Source organism: Cebus imitator, unplaced genomic scaffold (assembly GCF_001604975.1).
Source record: "Cebus imitator isolate Cc_AM_T3 unplaced genomic scaffold, Cebus_imitator-1.0 Scaffold15, whole genome shotgun sequence".
NCBI lineage: Eukaryota > Metazoa > Chordata > Mammalia > Primates > Cebidae > Cebus > Cebus imitator.
This window is the reverse complement of record NW_016107330.1, coordinates 2,779,641-2,797,627: the sequence shown is the minus strand read 5'-3', so window position 1 is coordinate 2,797,627 and position 17,987 is coordinate 2,779,641. Positions and strand designations below refer to the sequence as shown.

Genomic DNA, 17,987 nt, shown 5'->3' with positions numbered 1-17,987 from the left:
AGGCTCTTCCTTCCCCACTTAGGGCTCACTTTTGAGGGCAGGAGGGAGGTGGGTTTACAGTATGCCTTTCCTCGCAAGTCTCATTACTCAGCTCTCAGAGGTCCCAGAGAGAGAGGCCATGGCAAGCTTCCAGCTAGAGCCACCCCCAGCCATGGATTTTCCATCTCAGGGTGACTCTCTCCGGGAATGAGAAGACACAGAGGGGAATCAGAGGGACACAGAGGTGGCCACAGCCTGTGAGGGAGGGCAGGCACCCCAAGGAAGATGACCCAGGCCATGTACAACTTTCCAGGGAGATGCTGGGGCTGCTGGAGCTGACCTTTGCCTTCAGAGGGAATTTTGCCAGTCTAGGGGTTCTAAAAGGAACACTGGGAAGGGGTTCTGCCAAGTGTTTGGATGGAGGCAACAGGACAGTCCAAGTCAGCAAGATTCTCCCAAAGCCAACTCCTTCAGCTCTCCCCATACCTATCGGACCATGACTACTCAGTCCCCAGGAGGACTTCCCTGTGCCAACAGAGGCCCTCCTGTGGCCATCTCCCAGGACTCCTGTGTTCCTGCCTCGGGGTCTTGGCACCTCCTGCAGTCTGGGATGCTCTCCTGAGTCCTAGTAGTGCTGCCTCTGCCTCCTTCAAGGGCCACCCAGAACCCCACCCCCTTTCTCCCAGGCTGCTCTGGAGTGGGATGTTGGGACATTGCCTGCTCTCACCTGAAGAATTCTGGGACAGCAGAGCCCTGAGACCATCAAGGCCAGAGGTTTGCACACTGTTCCTCAGGGGTCTCTACAGGGCCAAGCGGCAGGACTTTGGATCCTCCCAGTCACCACCTTCCAGACCCATGTCACACTGGGAACTTCCACCTAAGACTCTGTTTATACAGAGGGTCCCATGATAGGAGAAGTTTGAAAACAATTCCACCGTGTTACAGCTGTGTGAATGGAGGCCCAGAGAGAAAGGCCTTGTCTAAGTCCCTGGCGTAGAGCTGAACTAGAACATGGCTCCCCGATCCTCCGGTTCCCCCAGATCCTGTCCCTGCGTCCGAGAGCTTCGTGGCCCCCTCCCACTCCCTGCTGCTGGAGCCCAGTTGGGCTGAGTGCCCAGATGGAAGTAGGATGAGCACCCCGCCCGCCCCGCCGGCCTGCCTGTCTCCCCACGGTTGAGCTCGGCTGCCCTGGTTCTCCTGCCTATCTGCAGCCAAGCTAATACAGTCCTGCAGTTCCAATAGACTGTTAGGTCCCGACGAGCTCTCCAGCTCTTTAGTTTCCAGTGGGTTTGCAAGGAGGGGAAAACGCAAATGCCTATCACTCCGCCTTTGGAAGGTGATAATGAATAGGAACTCCTTTATCTCTGAAGTCCTTTTCATGCTTGAAATTCCCTGATCTTGCCCCAGATCTGCCTATAGGGAATTGATGGCTTCTCCCACTGCATGTGGATTTGCTGACATCCTGGGGTTTGTGTCATGCACAAGGACCAGGTCCCTGGGGGAGGTGAGGACGCCTGAATGAGAGGCATGAAAGAGCGGGGTCCCCGCCCTAGGATGAGTAGCTCTTCTGGTGCCGCAGAGGGAGTGGAAGGTGGGGTCTGGGTTCAGAGAGGGGCCTGAACTTGTCGTAGAATGCATGTGCATGTGTGTGTGCGTGCTTATGTGTGAACACTTTTGGGTGAAGGGGCTGGCAGCTCCGAGCCTGTGTGTCCCCTCTGGTGTGGGGTCTTCTCTGAGGCAGAGAGGCATCAAATGGGTCCACAGAAGGGAGCAGTGGCAGCTGAGGGAGCCCAGTGTCTGAAATGAAATATGGTTGAGGCTTAGCATCCTGGTAAATTGGTAGCTGGGGCTAGGGGCGGTGCTAGCTGGAGGCCCTGGCGCTTGTCTAAACTGATAATGGCCATTCTCAGTGACTCCTACTCCCTCACCCCTGGTCTTCCTTCTTCTGTGAGCTTATCGCTGCAACTCTGGGATGGAGGTTGGGGGGTGAGTGAAGAGATAGGATGGGGTGGGGTACAGTGGGGGCCTGGAGAGAGCTGGTTTTCTAGGGAACTCAGATGAGTTCTCTTCTGGGGTGGAGTGGGGCAAGGGATGTCCTGAGTGTCATACTGGGGCAGCTGCTTTCAGTGACAGGGACAGGGTCAGGGACAGTACCTGCCCTATTCTCCTGAACGCCAGTGCCCAGCAGAAGTCCTAACATGAAGGTTTAACTAGTATTGCTAACTTGATGAATGAGGAACCCCAGCATCTTGTCCCTTCAAAAGCTTGTTCTCTGCCAGGTGTCAACTAGTACCATGGTCTGAACTAATCTATTCATTGACCAATATATATTGAGCACCTACTATGTGCTAGACCAAGTCCCTGTGGTCAAGAAGCTCACAGTCAGTGCTGAAGGCTTGTAGCTCTCAGGGAACATTTCAGAGGCAATTTCTTGATGGTGGGCATGTTGGGAGCATGTAGGTAGTGGGGGAGGAGATCGCCGGTTTGGGAAAGGAGAAGAGAGACTTTCGAATTACTACCTTGCTGGAGCCTCCCATGGATCTGAGCCAGACAAAGCAGGCAGGTGAGGAAGTGGAGACTCCAAGGACTCATTCCCATTTGCCCTGGGAGTTGGTGACAAGTCTGGCAGCAAGACTGTGTATTGAGAGGGGAAGAAGTTTTCCGGCTGCTGTGGACAGCCCGGGCTGGGAGGAGCAAAAGCTTCTTTCTCTTGCACCCACTCCCCCAACTCTGTGACTGGCTGCAGCCCTGGGTGGGCTAGGGTTGTGTGATGCAAATGTCCAAGTGGAGATACTGACGCTGCGGAGAAGAAGGGGGATGGAGGCCACCGAGTGTCCTTATCACACTGAAGAGTGTCTGGCAGGACATAAAGGATCCATCTGGGAGCGTCCCCAGCCTGTCCCTTCCCCTGCTTGCTAAAGAGGGCTCTGGCATTGCCTATTCAGTTCTACCAGACCCCCAGCCCCCCACCCAGCTCCAGGGAGAGCCCTACTGTTGAGATGAGACTGGCTCTTTGGCTCTCTGGGATGCAGAATTGGCAGGAGAGGGGGAGTAACGGGAAAATAGAGGGCTGAGATGAAGCCAGGGCTTGTTGAGGGGGGGGTGCAGGGTTCGAGGAAGGAGGTACTAGAGGACTCTGCAAAGTGAGAGGGAGGAGGGTGGGAGAGGACAAGGCAATTGGGAAGTTTCTCCGACTATGTGTCCCCTTCCAAAGGCTTGAGAACTGCGGTGGAAGAATTTGAAATAATTTTCATTAGCTTTTTGGTGGCCGGACTATGTGACTTTATGTGACACTGACTGTGTGGACTGAGGTTTTAGCCGGGTTGTGTGTCCTAAGAATGAAGACAAAAACGATAGCTAACGGGTACTGAATGTTATGCACTAGGTATGAACAGAAGTTACGAAACACCCCACATTTCACGTAGTAACACTCTCCTGCCTTTTTCTTCTTTATATGGTAAGCTCTGACCTCCGCAGGCTGCCTTTTTCCCCCCTCACTGCTGACTAATAGAATTTCAATATTTGGTCTTAAAACCGTGGATCCTTAATAACTGCTGGAGAAAGAAATGTCAGCAAGAGAAGATGTTAAAAAAATCTCTGCTCTCCCTGCAGCTACGGTAAAACACATTCTAGTCTGCATCAAAAAATCCATCCTTGTAAATATTATTTCTAACAAGAGTTTTAGAGACTTCAGAATAGCTGCAATGCTTGATGGTAAATACCTTTTACTCCTTAAAAAATTCCATGATTCTGTTTGATTGTCTTACTTAATAATTGATTACTCTGGCACTAGTATTTAAAGGGGCATTCCTGTTTTCTGAAAGATATACATACTTGTGAGTAGTCTTTGTAAAACCAGAGGAGGTGGGCACTGCCTTCTCTCTGCAGGAATGAGGTGAAAAAAAAACCCAGGTCTCTGTTAGAATTCTTATTTAAACAAAGAGTTTGAGAAGCTTTGTCTCATTTGAATTAACACGAGCGAAGTGCTGAGTTCTTTACCTGGGTTATCTTGTTTGATCCTAACAACCTCACATGGCAGGCTCTATTGTTATCTCTCTTTTACAGACAGGACAATGAGACAACATGAGTCTGGCAAAAGTGCTGAAGGACGTGCAGCTGGCAGGTGGCAAAGCTGGGAATTTGAGCCAGGCGGTCTGACATGGACTCTCTCGCCTGCAGTGCTGTGCCACCTGGGTGTGGGGAGCTTCATTTCTTCCTGTGGGTTGATGGTCTGGGGAAAGGAAGATGGAGAAACAGGACTCTTCTGGAGAATCTAAGCATTCAGAAAGGAGGAGAGAAATGTTTCAGAGGAAGGGCAGCTTTGGAGAGCCTGGAAGGAAGGAATGGCCCAGAAAGGAGGAGCAGAGTTGAGAGTATTCCTGGGTCAGGGTCCAGGAGGCTGTGGGGTAGCACAAAGTGGAGAAGAGCCCAGGGAGGGGCTGCCAGAATGACTGGGGTGGGTCTGACAGGCGAAAGGCATGGGTACCTTAAGGCCAGTGCCATGGACATGGCACAGCTCAGCTCAGGGGGCACCACTTACCAGGAAGCCTAGGTGATGAGTGGCTCCTGGGCTTGGGCAGCATGGAGACCTGGCTTAGAGGAGCAGCCAACTCACTGGATGAAAGAAGAAGAGGGTACATGCAGAAGAGCCTGATAAATGCTTTATGCTCTGACAAGCCAGCTGGGAAAGAGAGGCTCCATACCCGGAACATACCTACTTCTATGTTGCCTCGATGGCACAAGCACTCCTAGTAATGAAAGTTGGTACATTACAAAATAGCGGGCACAATTCTAGGTTCTTCAGGTGTAAGACCCAATGCCTGTTTGCCTGGTGTGCTTTCCCATCCTCTTTCTGATCCTATGTGAAACTATCCTTTACACACACACACATACACAAACACACACACACTCACACTTCCAGTTATCTTCTGCTACATAACATGCTACCCAAAACTGAGTGGCTTAAAACAACCAATCTGTCATGCCCACAATTTCTGTGGCTCAGAAATTGGGAAACGGCACAGCTGGGAGAGTTTGTCTTTGCTTACATGACTGAGTCTTCATTCAGGAAGTCTCAGTCTTGGAGCGAGAATCATCTTGAAGCAACTTCATTCACATGCCTGGTGGTTGATGTTGGTTGTCAGCTTGGATCTCAACTGGGGCTGTCAGTCAGGATACCTGCATTCAGCCTCTCTGTGTGGCTGGGCTTCCTCAAAACATGGCGGCCTTGATCCTCTTACATGGGAGCACAGATCTCCAGAGGTAAGTGTCTCAAAAGGTAAAAAGTGCAAGTTTCTGAGGCTGGGCCCAGAAATGAGGAGAATGTTACTTTTGCCATATTCTGTTGTTGAGGGAGCCACAAAGATCCACCCAGTTTCAAGGGGAGAGGACAAAAACTCAACTATGAGATGGGAGGAGTGTGTAAAGCAGGTTCCTTTTGCACTGGTTACCAACTTGTCTGAGTTTGGAGAGACAGAACACCCACACACACCACAAGGTATATGAAGCAGATTTAGTACTCACAGACAGAAGACTGGGATCCATTGTGAGCTGGTCCCCCAAGGCTCAAGAAAGCTGACCAAGGCAGGTGAGTCTCAACTGCACATACCCTACCTACACCACAGCTGAGTGACTCAGAATGGCAGCCCACCCTGGGTTATTATGCATATTTGGACCATGAAACTCACTGGGCTGAGGCTTGTAAGGGTATCTTTCTTCCTGGGGAGAGGGGAACCAAACATGGACTGTCCCAAGCACCTCCTCCCTAACTCAAGTGTTACATTTCCTAGAAACGACTGCAACAAGGCCCAGGCTGTTTCAGGCAGTTCTATAGAGTGAGCTTATCTCAGGATATTGCATTCCCAATGCATTCCATAGTTATTCTACAAGGAAAGAGAGCTGGATCGGTCCACAGCCACCCAGAGAACCCTCCCGCAATGCCAACGAAACAGGGAAGGAAAGCATGTGGGATGGGAAATATTGTGGGGTCCATCTTTGAAAAATATATACACCTTTGGTGGTCTTGGCATGGTTGGCAATTATGGTGTTCCCCACCCCCCTCCAGGAATGGTCACCTGGTTTACATGGATTCATCAGATTACCCCATCCCTCTGTCACAGTGAAATGTTCAAGGTTAACTATGTGACCCAAGTAGAGCCATTTGAATTTTTCCTGCTGTTGGTCTATAGATTAGGGAGAGGAATCTTCTGGGAGGATACATGTCTGGGCCTGCTGGGGACCCTCTCGGGTCAGCTAGGGCAAGCCTGCCTTAGGCATGATTCCAGGCAGACACATGCAGAGCTGGGAGTTAGAGAGAGGCAGGCAGGGGCTGACCACATTGCTTGAGCCTCTGGGTAGCGTCATGCCCCTAACTCAGTCCTGCCCAGGATTTTTATGTTTCTGGCATAACTGAGAGAATTCTTACCAATAGAGCAGGGAACAGGGATGATTAGACCATGAAGATAGTGAAAGAACCAAGATTTGGAGTCCCAAGTCTCTTTCTGTGGAGGAGAAATTTCCTCCAGAGGGAAAGCAGAATATCTCCAGGGAAGAAATAGTGAGAGATGCTTTGGGGAGTCCCCACCCCCATGAAGTCTGTCACTCCTATCTTTTCCTCTCCTCCCATGATGATCTTATTTGTAAAATAATCCAAGAATTATGGAGATAACGTCAGAGTTGGGTAATTAAGGGTATCTGCTTCCCATTCCTGTGATACTGAGCAAGCCACTGAATCTCAGCGGTCTCATATAAAATATGGAGATTGGGGATGTTTGAGGATTGAATGAGGTGATGGATGTGAATCTCTGATAGCAGCACTGGGGACACAGTGAACTCGTGAGGACTGGAATCTGTTCCACGAGCTCCTTGGGTGGTAAAGACTCCTCTGATGTTAGCACAAAGATTGAGGTGTCAGCATCTCCAAAACAGCTTCAACTCTGCCCGGGCTTCTCTCAGTGCTGCTGTGGAAAGACTGGAAATGACAAGAGGCAGTCTTGCAGATTGATGTGTGTGGGCGGATGGTAATTTCCTTAACAAACAGGCACACACAGCAGGACACAGATTCCTCCAAGGCCCAGGAGCTGCAAAGGGAAACCTAGTAAACCAGGACTGGTGGATAAAGCCCAGAGTGTCCTCCTCACCTTCCTCATGTTAATGAGCTGACAGATTCCAATCACAAGCCCAGTGGAAGGACCTGAATGGTGAAGTTTGACAGTGGTCTTAAAACCAAAATAGCAATACATGCAGAGAGTGTGCAAGGTGCATGGGCATCTCCATAGCCCTGCACACCTCCTGAAAATAGCCAGAGTTTGCAGGAGAGGAGCAGGAGGAGGCTGGGAGGAAGGGAAAGGAATATCTGGGGAGTGAAATGAGGAAGGTCCTGTAGAATGAGCTGTTGTCAGTTCCCTTTGGTACAGGAAGGGTTTACCTGGTTGCGTTGTAATGGTATCTCTGCTCCCACTAGCTCGGGCACTTTGTAGATTTGTGAATAGTCCCATGTGACCTTCAGGTCTCATCCTGAAAAATGGGCACAACAATACAGGCTTTCCATACTTACTGTCAGTTTTAGGAGCACCAGCGGGGATACTCAGGTGTGGAAGCAAAAGCAATGTGGAAAACGCAGGTCCTACGGCCACTGGCAGACTTCCAGACTATTGGAGCTGGAGGATCACAGAATTCAAACCAACCCCCTAATTTTACATTCGAGAAGAATAAGGCCCAGAGACAGGAAGGCGGTTGGTTGCCCGGCATCCTCAAATTAGTTAGTGAGGGAGAAGGAGCCCTGATGCTAAGCCACGTGATCCTTGTTTTCCCCTCATTGTTCAGTTTGCTTCCTCCCTGGCAGTCCTATCCAGTGCAGATCCCCAAGTCCTATCCTGTGGCTGGTGATGAGGTAGGAGGCAGGACTTGACTCAGGAGGCAGGACTCAACTCCAGAGGCAAGGCTTGGATACAAGACCTAATTGAGGACTAACTAAAACAGGGACAGGAGGTGAGAACCTCCCCATAAGGCACATCCACCCATGTGCCATGTCAGCATGCCATTGCCATGGTGACAACCAGAAGTTACCAACCCTTTCTGTGGCAATGACTTGATGACCCAGAAGTTACCACACGTTTTTTAAAAATGTCTGCACAATCTTCCCCTTAATTTGCATATAATAAAAAGTGTGTGTAAATATGACTGCAGAAGTGCCTCTGAGCTGCTACTGTGGGCACAGGGCCTCTGGGGCAGCCCTGCTTTGCAAGGAGCAGTGTCTCTGCTGCTGCTGGGCACAGCTGCTTCAACAGAAGCTGCTGTCCAACACCACCAGCCTGACCTTTAATGCTTCCCTGGGCAAAGTCAACAACTCTCCTGGGCTAAGCCCCGATTTGGGGGCTCACCCGCCCTACATCATTGAGTCCAGTTGAGTGGAGCATGGGCTTGTCCACCATGCACTGATGGTTGCTTTGGGTCCTCTGGGTGGTCTGGGAAGTGATGCCCCTGTTTTATTAATACTTTAATTATCATATATGTTGATGCTTTTGTTCACTGCATAACTGATAGTGTATGGTCTCCCTGTTGGCCTCCCATCAGTGTGAGCCCAGACTTCCTTGGCTGTGGTGAGGTTTATTTCTTAGATAACAAGGGTAGATTAAACACTCTGCAAGCCCTCCTTCCCCAACTGGTAGCCCATGAATTAAAAGGGTTTGAGAAGAACCAGCATAGAAATGGTAATAGATTTTATTTCTAGATGAGCCAGGTGATTCCAAAGATACTATTCATTCATCCTTTCAACAATAAATACATACACCATCTATGTGACCCTGCTCACCTTCTCTCACCACATCTCACATCTCATTATATCTGGTGTCACGAGAGACACCAGAGGAAAGGAGCATGGTTGACTTGGGAAAGTGCATTCTTAATTTTGGAGATAAAATCCCTCCTGGCAGGAGACAAGGAGAGGTTATCATCACCATAATCTCAGTGGAGCACTGTAAGGGCCTAAACTGGTCTCCCAGGCTCCCCTCCCACCTTCCAGTCTCTTCTCCACAGAGCAGTTGTATTAGTCAGGGTTCTCCAGAGAAACAGAACCAATAGGAGATGTACACACATATCTTTGATTTATGTATGTGTGTGTGTGTGTGTGTGTGTGTGTGTGTGTGTGTGTGTGTGTATATATATATATATACATATATATACACACATATATATATATATATATTTATTATAAAGAATTCATCCATGTGATTATGGAGGCTGACTAGTCCCAAGATTTACAGTTAGCAAGCTGGAGATCCAGGAGAGCTGATGGTGTAGTTCCAGTTCAAGTCCAAAGACCTGAGAACCAGGAGAGCCAATGGTATAGTTGCAACCTGAGGGCTGGTAGGCTCTACATCTAGAAGGAGCCATTTCAGTTCAAATCCAAAGGGAAGAAAGAACTTAGGTTCCAGCTGGAAGGCAGTCAGGCAGGAGGAACTTTCACCTACTTGTGGGAAGGGCAGCCTTTTTGTTCTATTTAGATCTTTGATTTTTTTTTCCCCAGCCCAGTCTATTTCTATATCCATTTAATGTGTGAGTCTCTGTCCTGGTGCTGAACACAATAGATTCAGCCGGGCACCTGGGCTTTGGGAGGGGGACACCTCTGGGGTTCATCCCCATTAGGGAGGGCCATCTGCTGTACCCAGCCTACTGATTCAAATATTAATCTCATTCAGAAGCACCAAGACTAATGTTTGACCAAATTCCTCAGCACCCCATGACCTAATCAAAGCTTTTTAAAATTGCTGTGATGGTTTATTTTCATTTTAAACATAAATCAGGTCATATCATCCCCATGCTTAAGATCCAAACACCTTATATGACCTACAAGGTCCCCTCACACATCTCCAACTTTATTTCCCCTATACTCCTTTCACTCACTACATTTCATCCACACTGGCCTCCTTCCCGTCTTTTTTTTTTTTTTTTTTGCCAAGGTCTTCCTCTGGTGCCCAGACTGGAGTGCAGTGGCACAATCACAGCTCACTGGAGCCTCAACCTCCCAGGCTCAAGCAACCCTCCCACCTCAGCCTTCTGAGTAGCTGAAACTTCATGTGTGCACCACCACACCCAGATAATTTTGTTCATTTTTTGGTGGAGATGTGGTCTCCCTATATTGCCCAGGCTGATCTCAATCTCCTGGGCTCAAACAATTCTCCCACCTGGACCTCCCAAAGTGCTGAAATTACAGGTTTGAGCCACGATGCCTGGCCCTTCCTGTCTTCTGATGCTACATTTCTTTCCATCTCAGCACCTCTGCAGTTCTGCACCTTTTGAGGGATGCATTCATGCTAGATCTTCACAAGTCCAGCTCCTTCTCATTGTTCAAGTCAAGGCAAACATCACCTCCTCAGAGAGGTCTTCCCCTATCATCCTAGCTAAAGTAGTTCTCAATCACTATAGAGCCCATCATTCTGCTTATTTTCTTCATAGCACGTAGAACAAACTGAAACTTTCCTATTTATGGATATGTCCATTGTTCATTGTCTTCCCCTCCCACTAGAATGTAAACTCCCTTAGAGCAGAGGATTTATTGGGTTCATTTTTATAATTCCGCTGCTACTGCACAGTAGGCTTTAAGCAAGTAGTAGTTGAATGAATGAATTAATTGATGGTGGCACCTATTTTAAAGGAAAGATTTTAAAGTAGCTTTTCTTCACCCTTTTAGGAAAGACTTTTTGTGTCTATGTTTCAGAAAACAAGGTGGGTCACAGTGGTTCTGTTCTTTTACCCATGTGATGCACTGGCAATTCTAACTATGAGAAACCCCATTTACCTGGGCATTCACTTAAGTGCAAGTCCCTTGGGAAGCACCTGGATTGGAAGAAGGAGGTAGCAGTAGAAGGGAGGCAAATGCTGGGTGTTTTCCAAACCAATCTTCTCATCACACATACATTTTTAATGCTGTCAGAATTTAATTTGTTATACAAAGCTGGAAGCAGTAGCGTTGTGTGTAAATAGCAAACCGTGGGAAGACTGCTCTCCTTAAATACGTTTTTTTTCCTCTCCCCAACCCAGTCTATTTCCATCTCCGCTTAATGTGCGGGTCTCTGTCCCTGGTGCTGAAACAATAGAATCAGTTGGGCACCTGGGCTTTGGGCGGGGGTCACCTCTGTCCGAGGTGCTGGAACGCCCTCCTCTCTACCTCTCATGGATCTGTCCAGCAGTGTGTGGTCACTGTGCCCTGCCATTGCTGGGTCACGCTGCAATGACAGCTGCGGGAAATCACAAGGCTCGTTTGCAATCTCTTGAAGCTCATCCAGGCGCTGCTGCAGCAGCCATCCTGTTCTGCTCTAGGGAGAGGGACTATGGGATTCTAAGCCCTTTTGGCAGCTCCACGGGGTGTGTCAAACCTCAGGTGCTGTGAACCCATCAATAATGCCATGAGAAAGGGCAGAGGGGCCACAGACCTCGGTTCACCATCTCCACTTAGTATGACACCTGTCAGTCCAGCCTTAGGTTGCCTAGTCTGCGGCGGCACCTTGGCAGGAATCCATGTGTCCAACGGGCAGATATGTTTCCATTTGCCTCAAGATGGAAAATAAGGAATAATCTCTGTAAATCTTGTGGCCCACAAGAAGTAAATGATAGATAATAACTTGGATTTTGGAATGACAGGGTGACCATTTAAAAATATTTATTGACCAGTCATGGTAGGTGGCTCATGCCTGTAATCCCAGCACTTTGGGAAGCTGAGATGGGTTGGGTCACCTGAAACCAGGATTTCAAGACCAGCCTGGTCAACATGGTGAAATCCTGTATCCAGTAAGAGTACAAAAGTAGCCGGGCTTGGTGGTGCACACCTGTAGTCCCAGCTACTTGGGAGGGAGGCTGAGTTAGGAGAATCCCTTGAATCCTGGAGGTGGAGGTTGCAGTGAGCTGAGATTGTGCCACTGCACTCCAGCCTGGGTGGCAGAGTGAGACTCCCCCTAAAAAACATTGCTAAAAATTTTGAGATATAACATATAAAGGACACAAATCTTAAGTGCACAGATTAAAGAATGTGTGCATGTGTGTGTGTGTAACCACCATCGAGATACAAACACATAACATTTCCAGCCTGCATCTGCCCTGTGCCACCTAACAGTCAGCATTTTCCACCAAAGGTAACTACGTTTCTTCTATCTGTCACCATAGATCAGTTTTTCCTGCTCTCAAACTTCATGTAAACGGGGTTATTCCATAGGCACTCTTCTAGGTTTGACTTCTTTCACTCAACATCATGTCTTCAGGTTCATCTATGTTGCTGTGTATAAAGCAGTTCATTCTTTCATTCTTTTGCATTGCTGTCTAATACTCTTTTGTGTGAATAAACCACATTTTTATCTATCCATTCTACTGTTGATAAATATTTACAAACTGGGCTGTTCCCAGTTTGAGTCTATTATGAATAAAGCTTTGAATACTTTTGTGCATGTCTTTTGATGAACAAAGCACTCGATTTTGTTGAATACATACCCAGGATTGAAATTTCTGGGTCGTGATGTATACCTATGTTTTCAAAGTGGTTGTATCAGTCTACAACCATTGCTTGAAAAAAAATTAATTTCTCCTGCCTGATTGTACCTATTCTGTGTTCTCTTGATCAATGGAGATGTTCTAGGGAGAGGCTCTGTTTAAATAGTTGTGACTTTAGAGTTTTCTAGGGCACTCTATTGATCAACATTGATTAGATGGCCATTCCATACTAATCCCTCCCTAGAAACCATTCTTTTCACACATCTTTCTTCTCTTTGTCCATCACCACGACTAACTCCTGTAATGGAATCTGAATGAGATGGTGCAGAGTTAAGAAGAAATCACCTCCTTTTCTTCCTCCACATGTCAGGCTAGAACGTGCCTGAGAGAAGACTCCAGCCAGGGAGAATCAGGAGTGTGGTCTTCACCCCAAGTACCCTGGATGAGTCCTAGAGCTCCAGATAGGCAAAGGCCAATGAAAAATCTGCAAGGAGCCTGGGTGCAATGGCTCATGCCTGTAATCCCAGCACTTTGAGAGGCTGGAGGATTGCTTGGGCCCAGGAGTTCAAGACCAGCCTGGGCAACATAGGGAGAATCCCATCTCTACAATAAATAAAATTAGTGGGGAAGCCCCAGTGGCTGAAAGGCAGGGCAGAAGTGCTGGTCCCACTCGGGATTCTGGGGTTGGTCCCACCGAGGCAGTGACTTCAGTAGGAGAGAGGAGGTTTTGGACACGCTGGTCCCCACTGCTGTGTATTGCAGTGTTGTTTCAGTTCAAAATGAACTATATGCCTGGCACTGCCAGCCTCATTGAGGACATTGACAAGAAGCATTTGGTCCTGCTTTGAGATGGAAGGACACTTACAGGCTTTTAAAGAAGCATTGATCAATTTAGACTTGGAAAAGGAGAGTGACACACCCCTCCAGCAAGTATCCATTGAAGAAATTCTAGAAGAGCAAAGGATGGAAAGGCAGACCAAGCTGGAAGCAGAGAAGCTGAAAGTGCGAGCCCTGAGGGACCGAGGTCTTTCTATTCCTCGAGCAGATACTCTGGATGAGTATTAAGTCTTTTGCCCAGAGGCTGGTTCTCTTGAAGAGTAGGGGTTGTCACTCAGTGAAAGTCACATCCTGGCCACCCCACACAGTTGATCAGAGACTTTAGAGTTTTGAAAAGTCACTTTTATTTTTAATTCTTTTACACATGCATCATGAAGAAATCATGTAGGTGGATTTTTAAAAAATAACACAATTATTGTTTAAAGAAACAGTGACATAGACTCCTTCACACGTCACTGTGGCGCCAGCAGCTACTTCTTTATATTGTTCTTTGTATCCCAAAATAGAGTTTATAGGACAGTCTTCATTTACTTGTAAATAAAATTTGAATCTCAAAAAAAAAAAAAAACCTAGTGGGATGCGGTAGCACAGGCCTGTGTTTCTAGCTATAAAGGAGACTGAGGTGGGAGAATCACTTGAGCTGGGGAGGTCAAGACTGCAGTGAGCCAAGATCATGCCACTGCACTCCAGCCTGGACAACAGAGTGAGACCATGTCTCAGAAATAAATTCTGCAAGGAGCTCTCTGCTCCAAGAACAGGAGTGGGCAATTAGGGGAAAAGAGCAAGCTCCTCCTTTGTTCTTGCACCTCACCTTTTCCTTCAATTCTATGAGATTTGGGGGCAACATATCTACTGCCAGTGTATGTATAGTGTTTAGATAACTTTAGGCTCAAACTGGGACAGTTTCATAGACAGCTCAACAATCTCAGGGGCATACATGGAGTACTTTATGGACTGTCCTAAACACTGATCCATTCATTAGCGCACCCAGTGCTGAGTTCACCTTATCCTGCTGCTGTCCATTCTGATGGTGGGGTCATGAGATTTCTAATCACACACTGAATCCTCTGTAAAATCAACCTCTGTGTGTGTGTTTCTGTTTCTCTCTGTCTCTATCTCTGCCTGTCTGTTTCTGCCTCCCTGTCTCTCTGTCTTTGTCTCTCTCTCTCTCTCTCTCTCGCTTTTTCTGTCTCTATTTCTCTGTCTCTTTCTCTGCATGTCTCTGCCTCTGTCCTGTTTTTTTTTTTTAATGTTTTTTGTTTTTTGTTTGTTTTTTAGATGGGATCTTTCTCTGTTACCCAGGCTGGAGTGCAAGTATGCAATAATAGCTCACTGCAGCCTTGAACTCCCGGGCTCAAATGGTCCTCCTGCTTCCGTCTCACAAAGTGCTGGGATTACAGGTATGAGCCATCCTGCCCAGCCACTATCTGTCCTTTTGAACACTAAGTCTCTGTCATCCTCCTTGCTCCTTGTCTCTGGACCTCTCTTTCTCCTTTTCTTCTCCTCCCACTTCCTCTTCTCTGCTATACTCTTTGGAGAAAAGAGCTCTTGATTCAGAACAGCCCAAGTGGCTGATGCAGAATAAAATGAACCTCCTGTGTCCACCTCAGATGGAGCCAGAGATTTCTGTAGCCCTTGTAGAGGCAGCAGTAGAGATGGGTCATGTTTTATGCTTTGAGAGATGGGAGCAGTCAGGGCTATGCCAAAAGGACCACAGAACTTTCACCCTGCCTTTCTGAGTTGGGGTCAGGAGAGCTTTTGGCTGGGCTGAGGGTTAAAGGACTCCAAACTTAGGATGAGGAGGGTGTGTAGTACACATTCGTGGTGGACTTTGGCTTGGATTTCCTTGTCTTAGAGACTTAGAGTCCAGGCAGGCATGATGAGCAAAGGGAAGGTACAGAGAGTTCATTCTAGGGCCCTGGGAACATTAGAGGATCATGTAGATCTTTGACATGCTTTTAGGGCAGTTCTGAGTACAATCTGCAGGACAGAGAATCAGAGCTCTGCCTGTCTCAAGGTTATTTAATTGCCCCATTTGCCATCAAGGCCACCTGCAGGTCACACAGGAAATGAGCTCAAAATGCAGCACAGCTGCAGGAGCCTCCCCAGGCCCACCAGCCCCTCTAGCCCAGTGATGGTCACCGTCAGCACTTTCCCTCTCTATGCAGATCAATAGGGCCCTTGGCTATGACCTCAGGTTCAATTATGGCTTCAATTACGGAATAAAGAGGCTGCTACTGCACACCTACCTCTTATTAAAAATGCTGCACTGGGGGCTGCGCAGATTGGACCTGGGGGGAATCATTAGCCCGCTAATTTGAAATCAATTTAAAGTGCATTTGCTTAATGATATGAGCATTGTGAATTATCTACAAATTGTTAATTTAGTTGAACATGACACCAGATTTTTGTTTCGTAAATTGCATTTTGGGGTCGGCAAATGTGAGCATGTGTGTCCTTCCTCTCCCCTCAACCCCTGTCTTCTTCCTTTTTGTAAAAAAAAAAAAAAGATTCGATCATCTGTCTTGTAGTCTGAGCTTGCGATCTTTCACTACTCAAAAGTCTTCAGCATTTGGAGTAATTAGGGCGGGAAGGATGCTGCCAAGAGCTTGCACACCTGTGACCCGCCCATGCATCAGTGACAGCTCAGGGAGGACGGCGGAGCAGAGGAGGGAGCCGATCTGTCTCCCGGCTGGCTCTGCCTGGCTCAGAGTGGGAGGTGGTCATGCCCTCTTCTCTGTGGATCACTGCCTCTGTCTGGACCAGGAGACAGGAACATGTGCCCAAGAGGCATCCTCCCAGGATGAGTGAGCTCGGAGTGGTTAACAGGACTGTATGTTCTTTGCCGTCACTGCCGTGGAACAAGGTTGTTGGCTTCAGTGGCAGCTTTTACAGGGTGAAGCGGGCACCTTCAGATATGAGGCGGCACTGGGTGGTCCCTTGCAGGCAGGCAGGAACTCTTAGTACCAAACTGGCTGGAATTCATAAGACTCTTCCTGAGCCACTGTTCCATGGCAGGCACTGTGCTAACACTGGAGGTCAAATGTGAACAAGGACCCTGCCCTCAAAAATAGCTATGTTGTCAAATCATCACTTGCTTTCATGGAGAATTTGCTCTGTGCCAACTGCTTTTCAACACTGCTGTATTGAATCCTCAGCGTGACACTGAGGCGCACCCGTGGTCCCTTCTGATGGACGAAGTAATGGTGAGTGGCTGATGGTTTGCACAAATTCCCCGTCCTGTCTCCCCACGCCTTTGCACCATCATTTCAAATTTCCTCCCATTAAGAGGTAGACCCTATTCCTCCACCATCTCTGAACCTGGGGTGACCCAGGACTCACCTTGACAGCTGAAGGCGGCTGAAGTGATGTTGTGGCGGTGCTGATGCCAGGCCTGGGGAGGGCGCTAGTTCCCAAAGGCTGCCATAACATAGAGCATAACCAGGTGGCTTAAACAACAGAAACGTCTTGTCTCACAGTCCTGGATGCCAGACTCTGAAATCAAGGCGCAGATAGGTTCCAGGTCCCTCTGAAAGGCGGGGCAGGATTGCCTCCTTGCTTCTTTGTAGCTCCTGACACTCTGCTGGCCCTCCCTGGCTTGTGGGTGCACTGACCTATTCTCCATCCTCACGTGGCATTTTGTCTCAGTGTCATCACCTCGTCTCCCCTCGGCCATGTCTGTGTCTAAATTCCCTTTTTATCAGGATACCAGCTGTGTTAGTTTGCTGGGGCTGTCAAAACACGTGCCACAGACTGGGGGCTCAACCCAGAAATATTTTCTCCCACAGTTTCGGGGGCTGTTAGTCCAAGATCAAGGTGTGGGCAGTGTTGGTTTCTCCTGGGCCTCTCTCCTGGGCTTGCATGCAGCCGCCCTCTTGCTGCCTCTGCACGTGGCTGTCAGTTCATGCTTTCAGGTCCCTAGTGTCTCTCTGGGTGTCCTAATCCTCTCTTCTTAGAAGGACAGCAGTCAGATTGGATTGTGGCCCATCTGAATGGCTTCATTTTAATTTCATCACCTCTTTAAGGACCTTATTCTAAATACAGTCATATTCTGATGTTCAAATATGGGATACAAATTTTGCAGTGCAGTGACACGATTCAGTGGATAACTCCAGTCCTGCTGGGATTAAGGCCCAACCTAATGGGCTCATCTATAAACACCCTGTTTCCAAATAAGGTCACATCCTGAGATACTGGGTGTTAGGACTTCAACATGTTTTTTGTTTGTTTTTTTGATTTTTGTTTTTTGTTTTTTTTTTTTTGAGATGTAGTCTCACTCTGTGGCCCAGGCTAGAGTACAACAGCATGATCTCGGCTCACTGCAGCCTCTGCCTCCTGGGTCCAAGTGATTCTCCTGCCTCAGCCTCCAGAGTAGCTGGGATTACAGGCATGTGCCACCACATCTGGCTAATTTTTTAAAATTATTTTTAGTAGAGACAGGGTTTCACCATGTTGGTCAGACTGGTCTTGAACCCCTGACCTCAAGCAATCCACCCACTTTGGCCTCCCAAAATGCTGGGATTATAGGTATGAGCCACTGCACCTGACACAACATGCTTTTTTGGGAAAATAAAATTCAGCCCATAACAGAAGGCCATGGGTGCTTCTCCTCACCCTCCAGGAACCCTGCTGTTGCCCTGTGAACAAGCCCAAGCTAATTTGCTGGGTGGTGAGTGGCATATGACCCTGCG

At 48.0% G+C, this 17,987-nt stretch overlaps 1 pseudogene; it reads left to right on the top strand.

Annotated features, from left to right (window-relative positions):
- The first annotated feature begins 13,209 nt into the window (after window positions 1-13,209).
- LOC119468014 lies at window positions 13,210-13,524 on the top strand (annotated as a pseudogene).
- The last annotated feature ends 4,463 nt before the right edge of the window (window positions 13,525-17,987 follow it).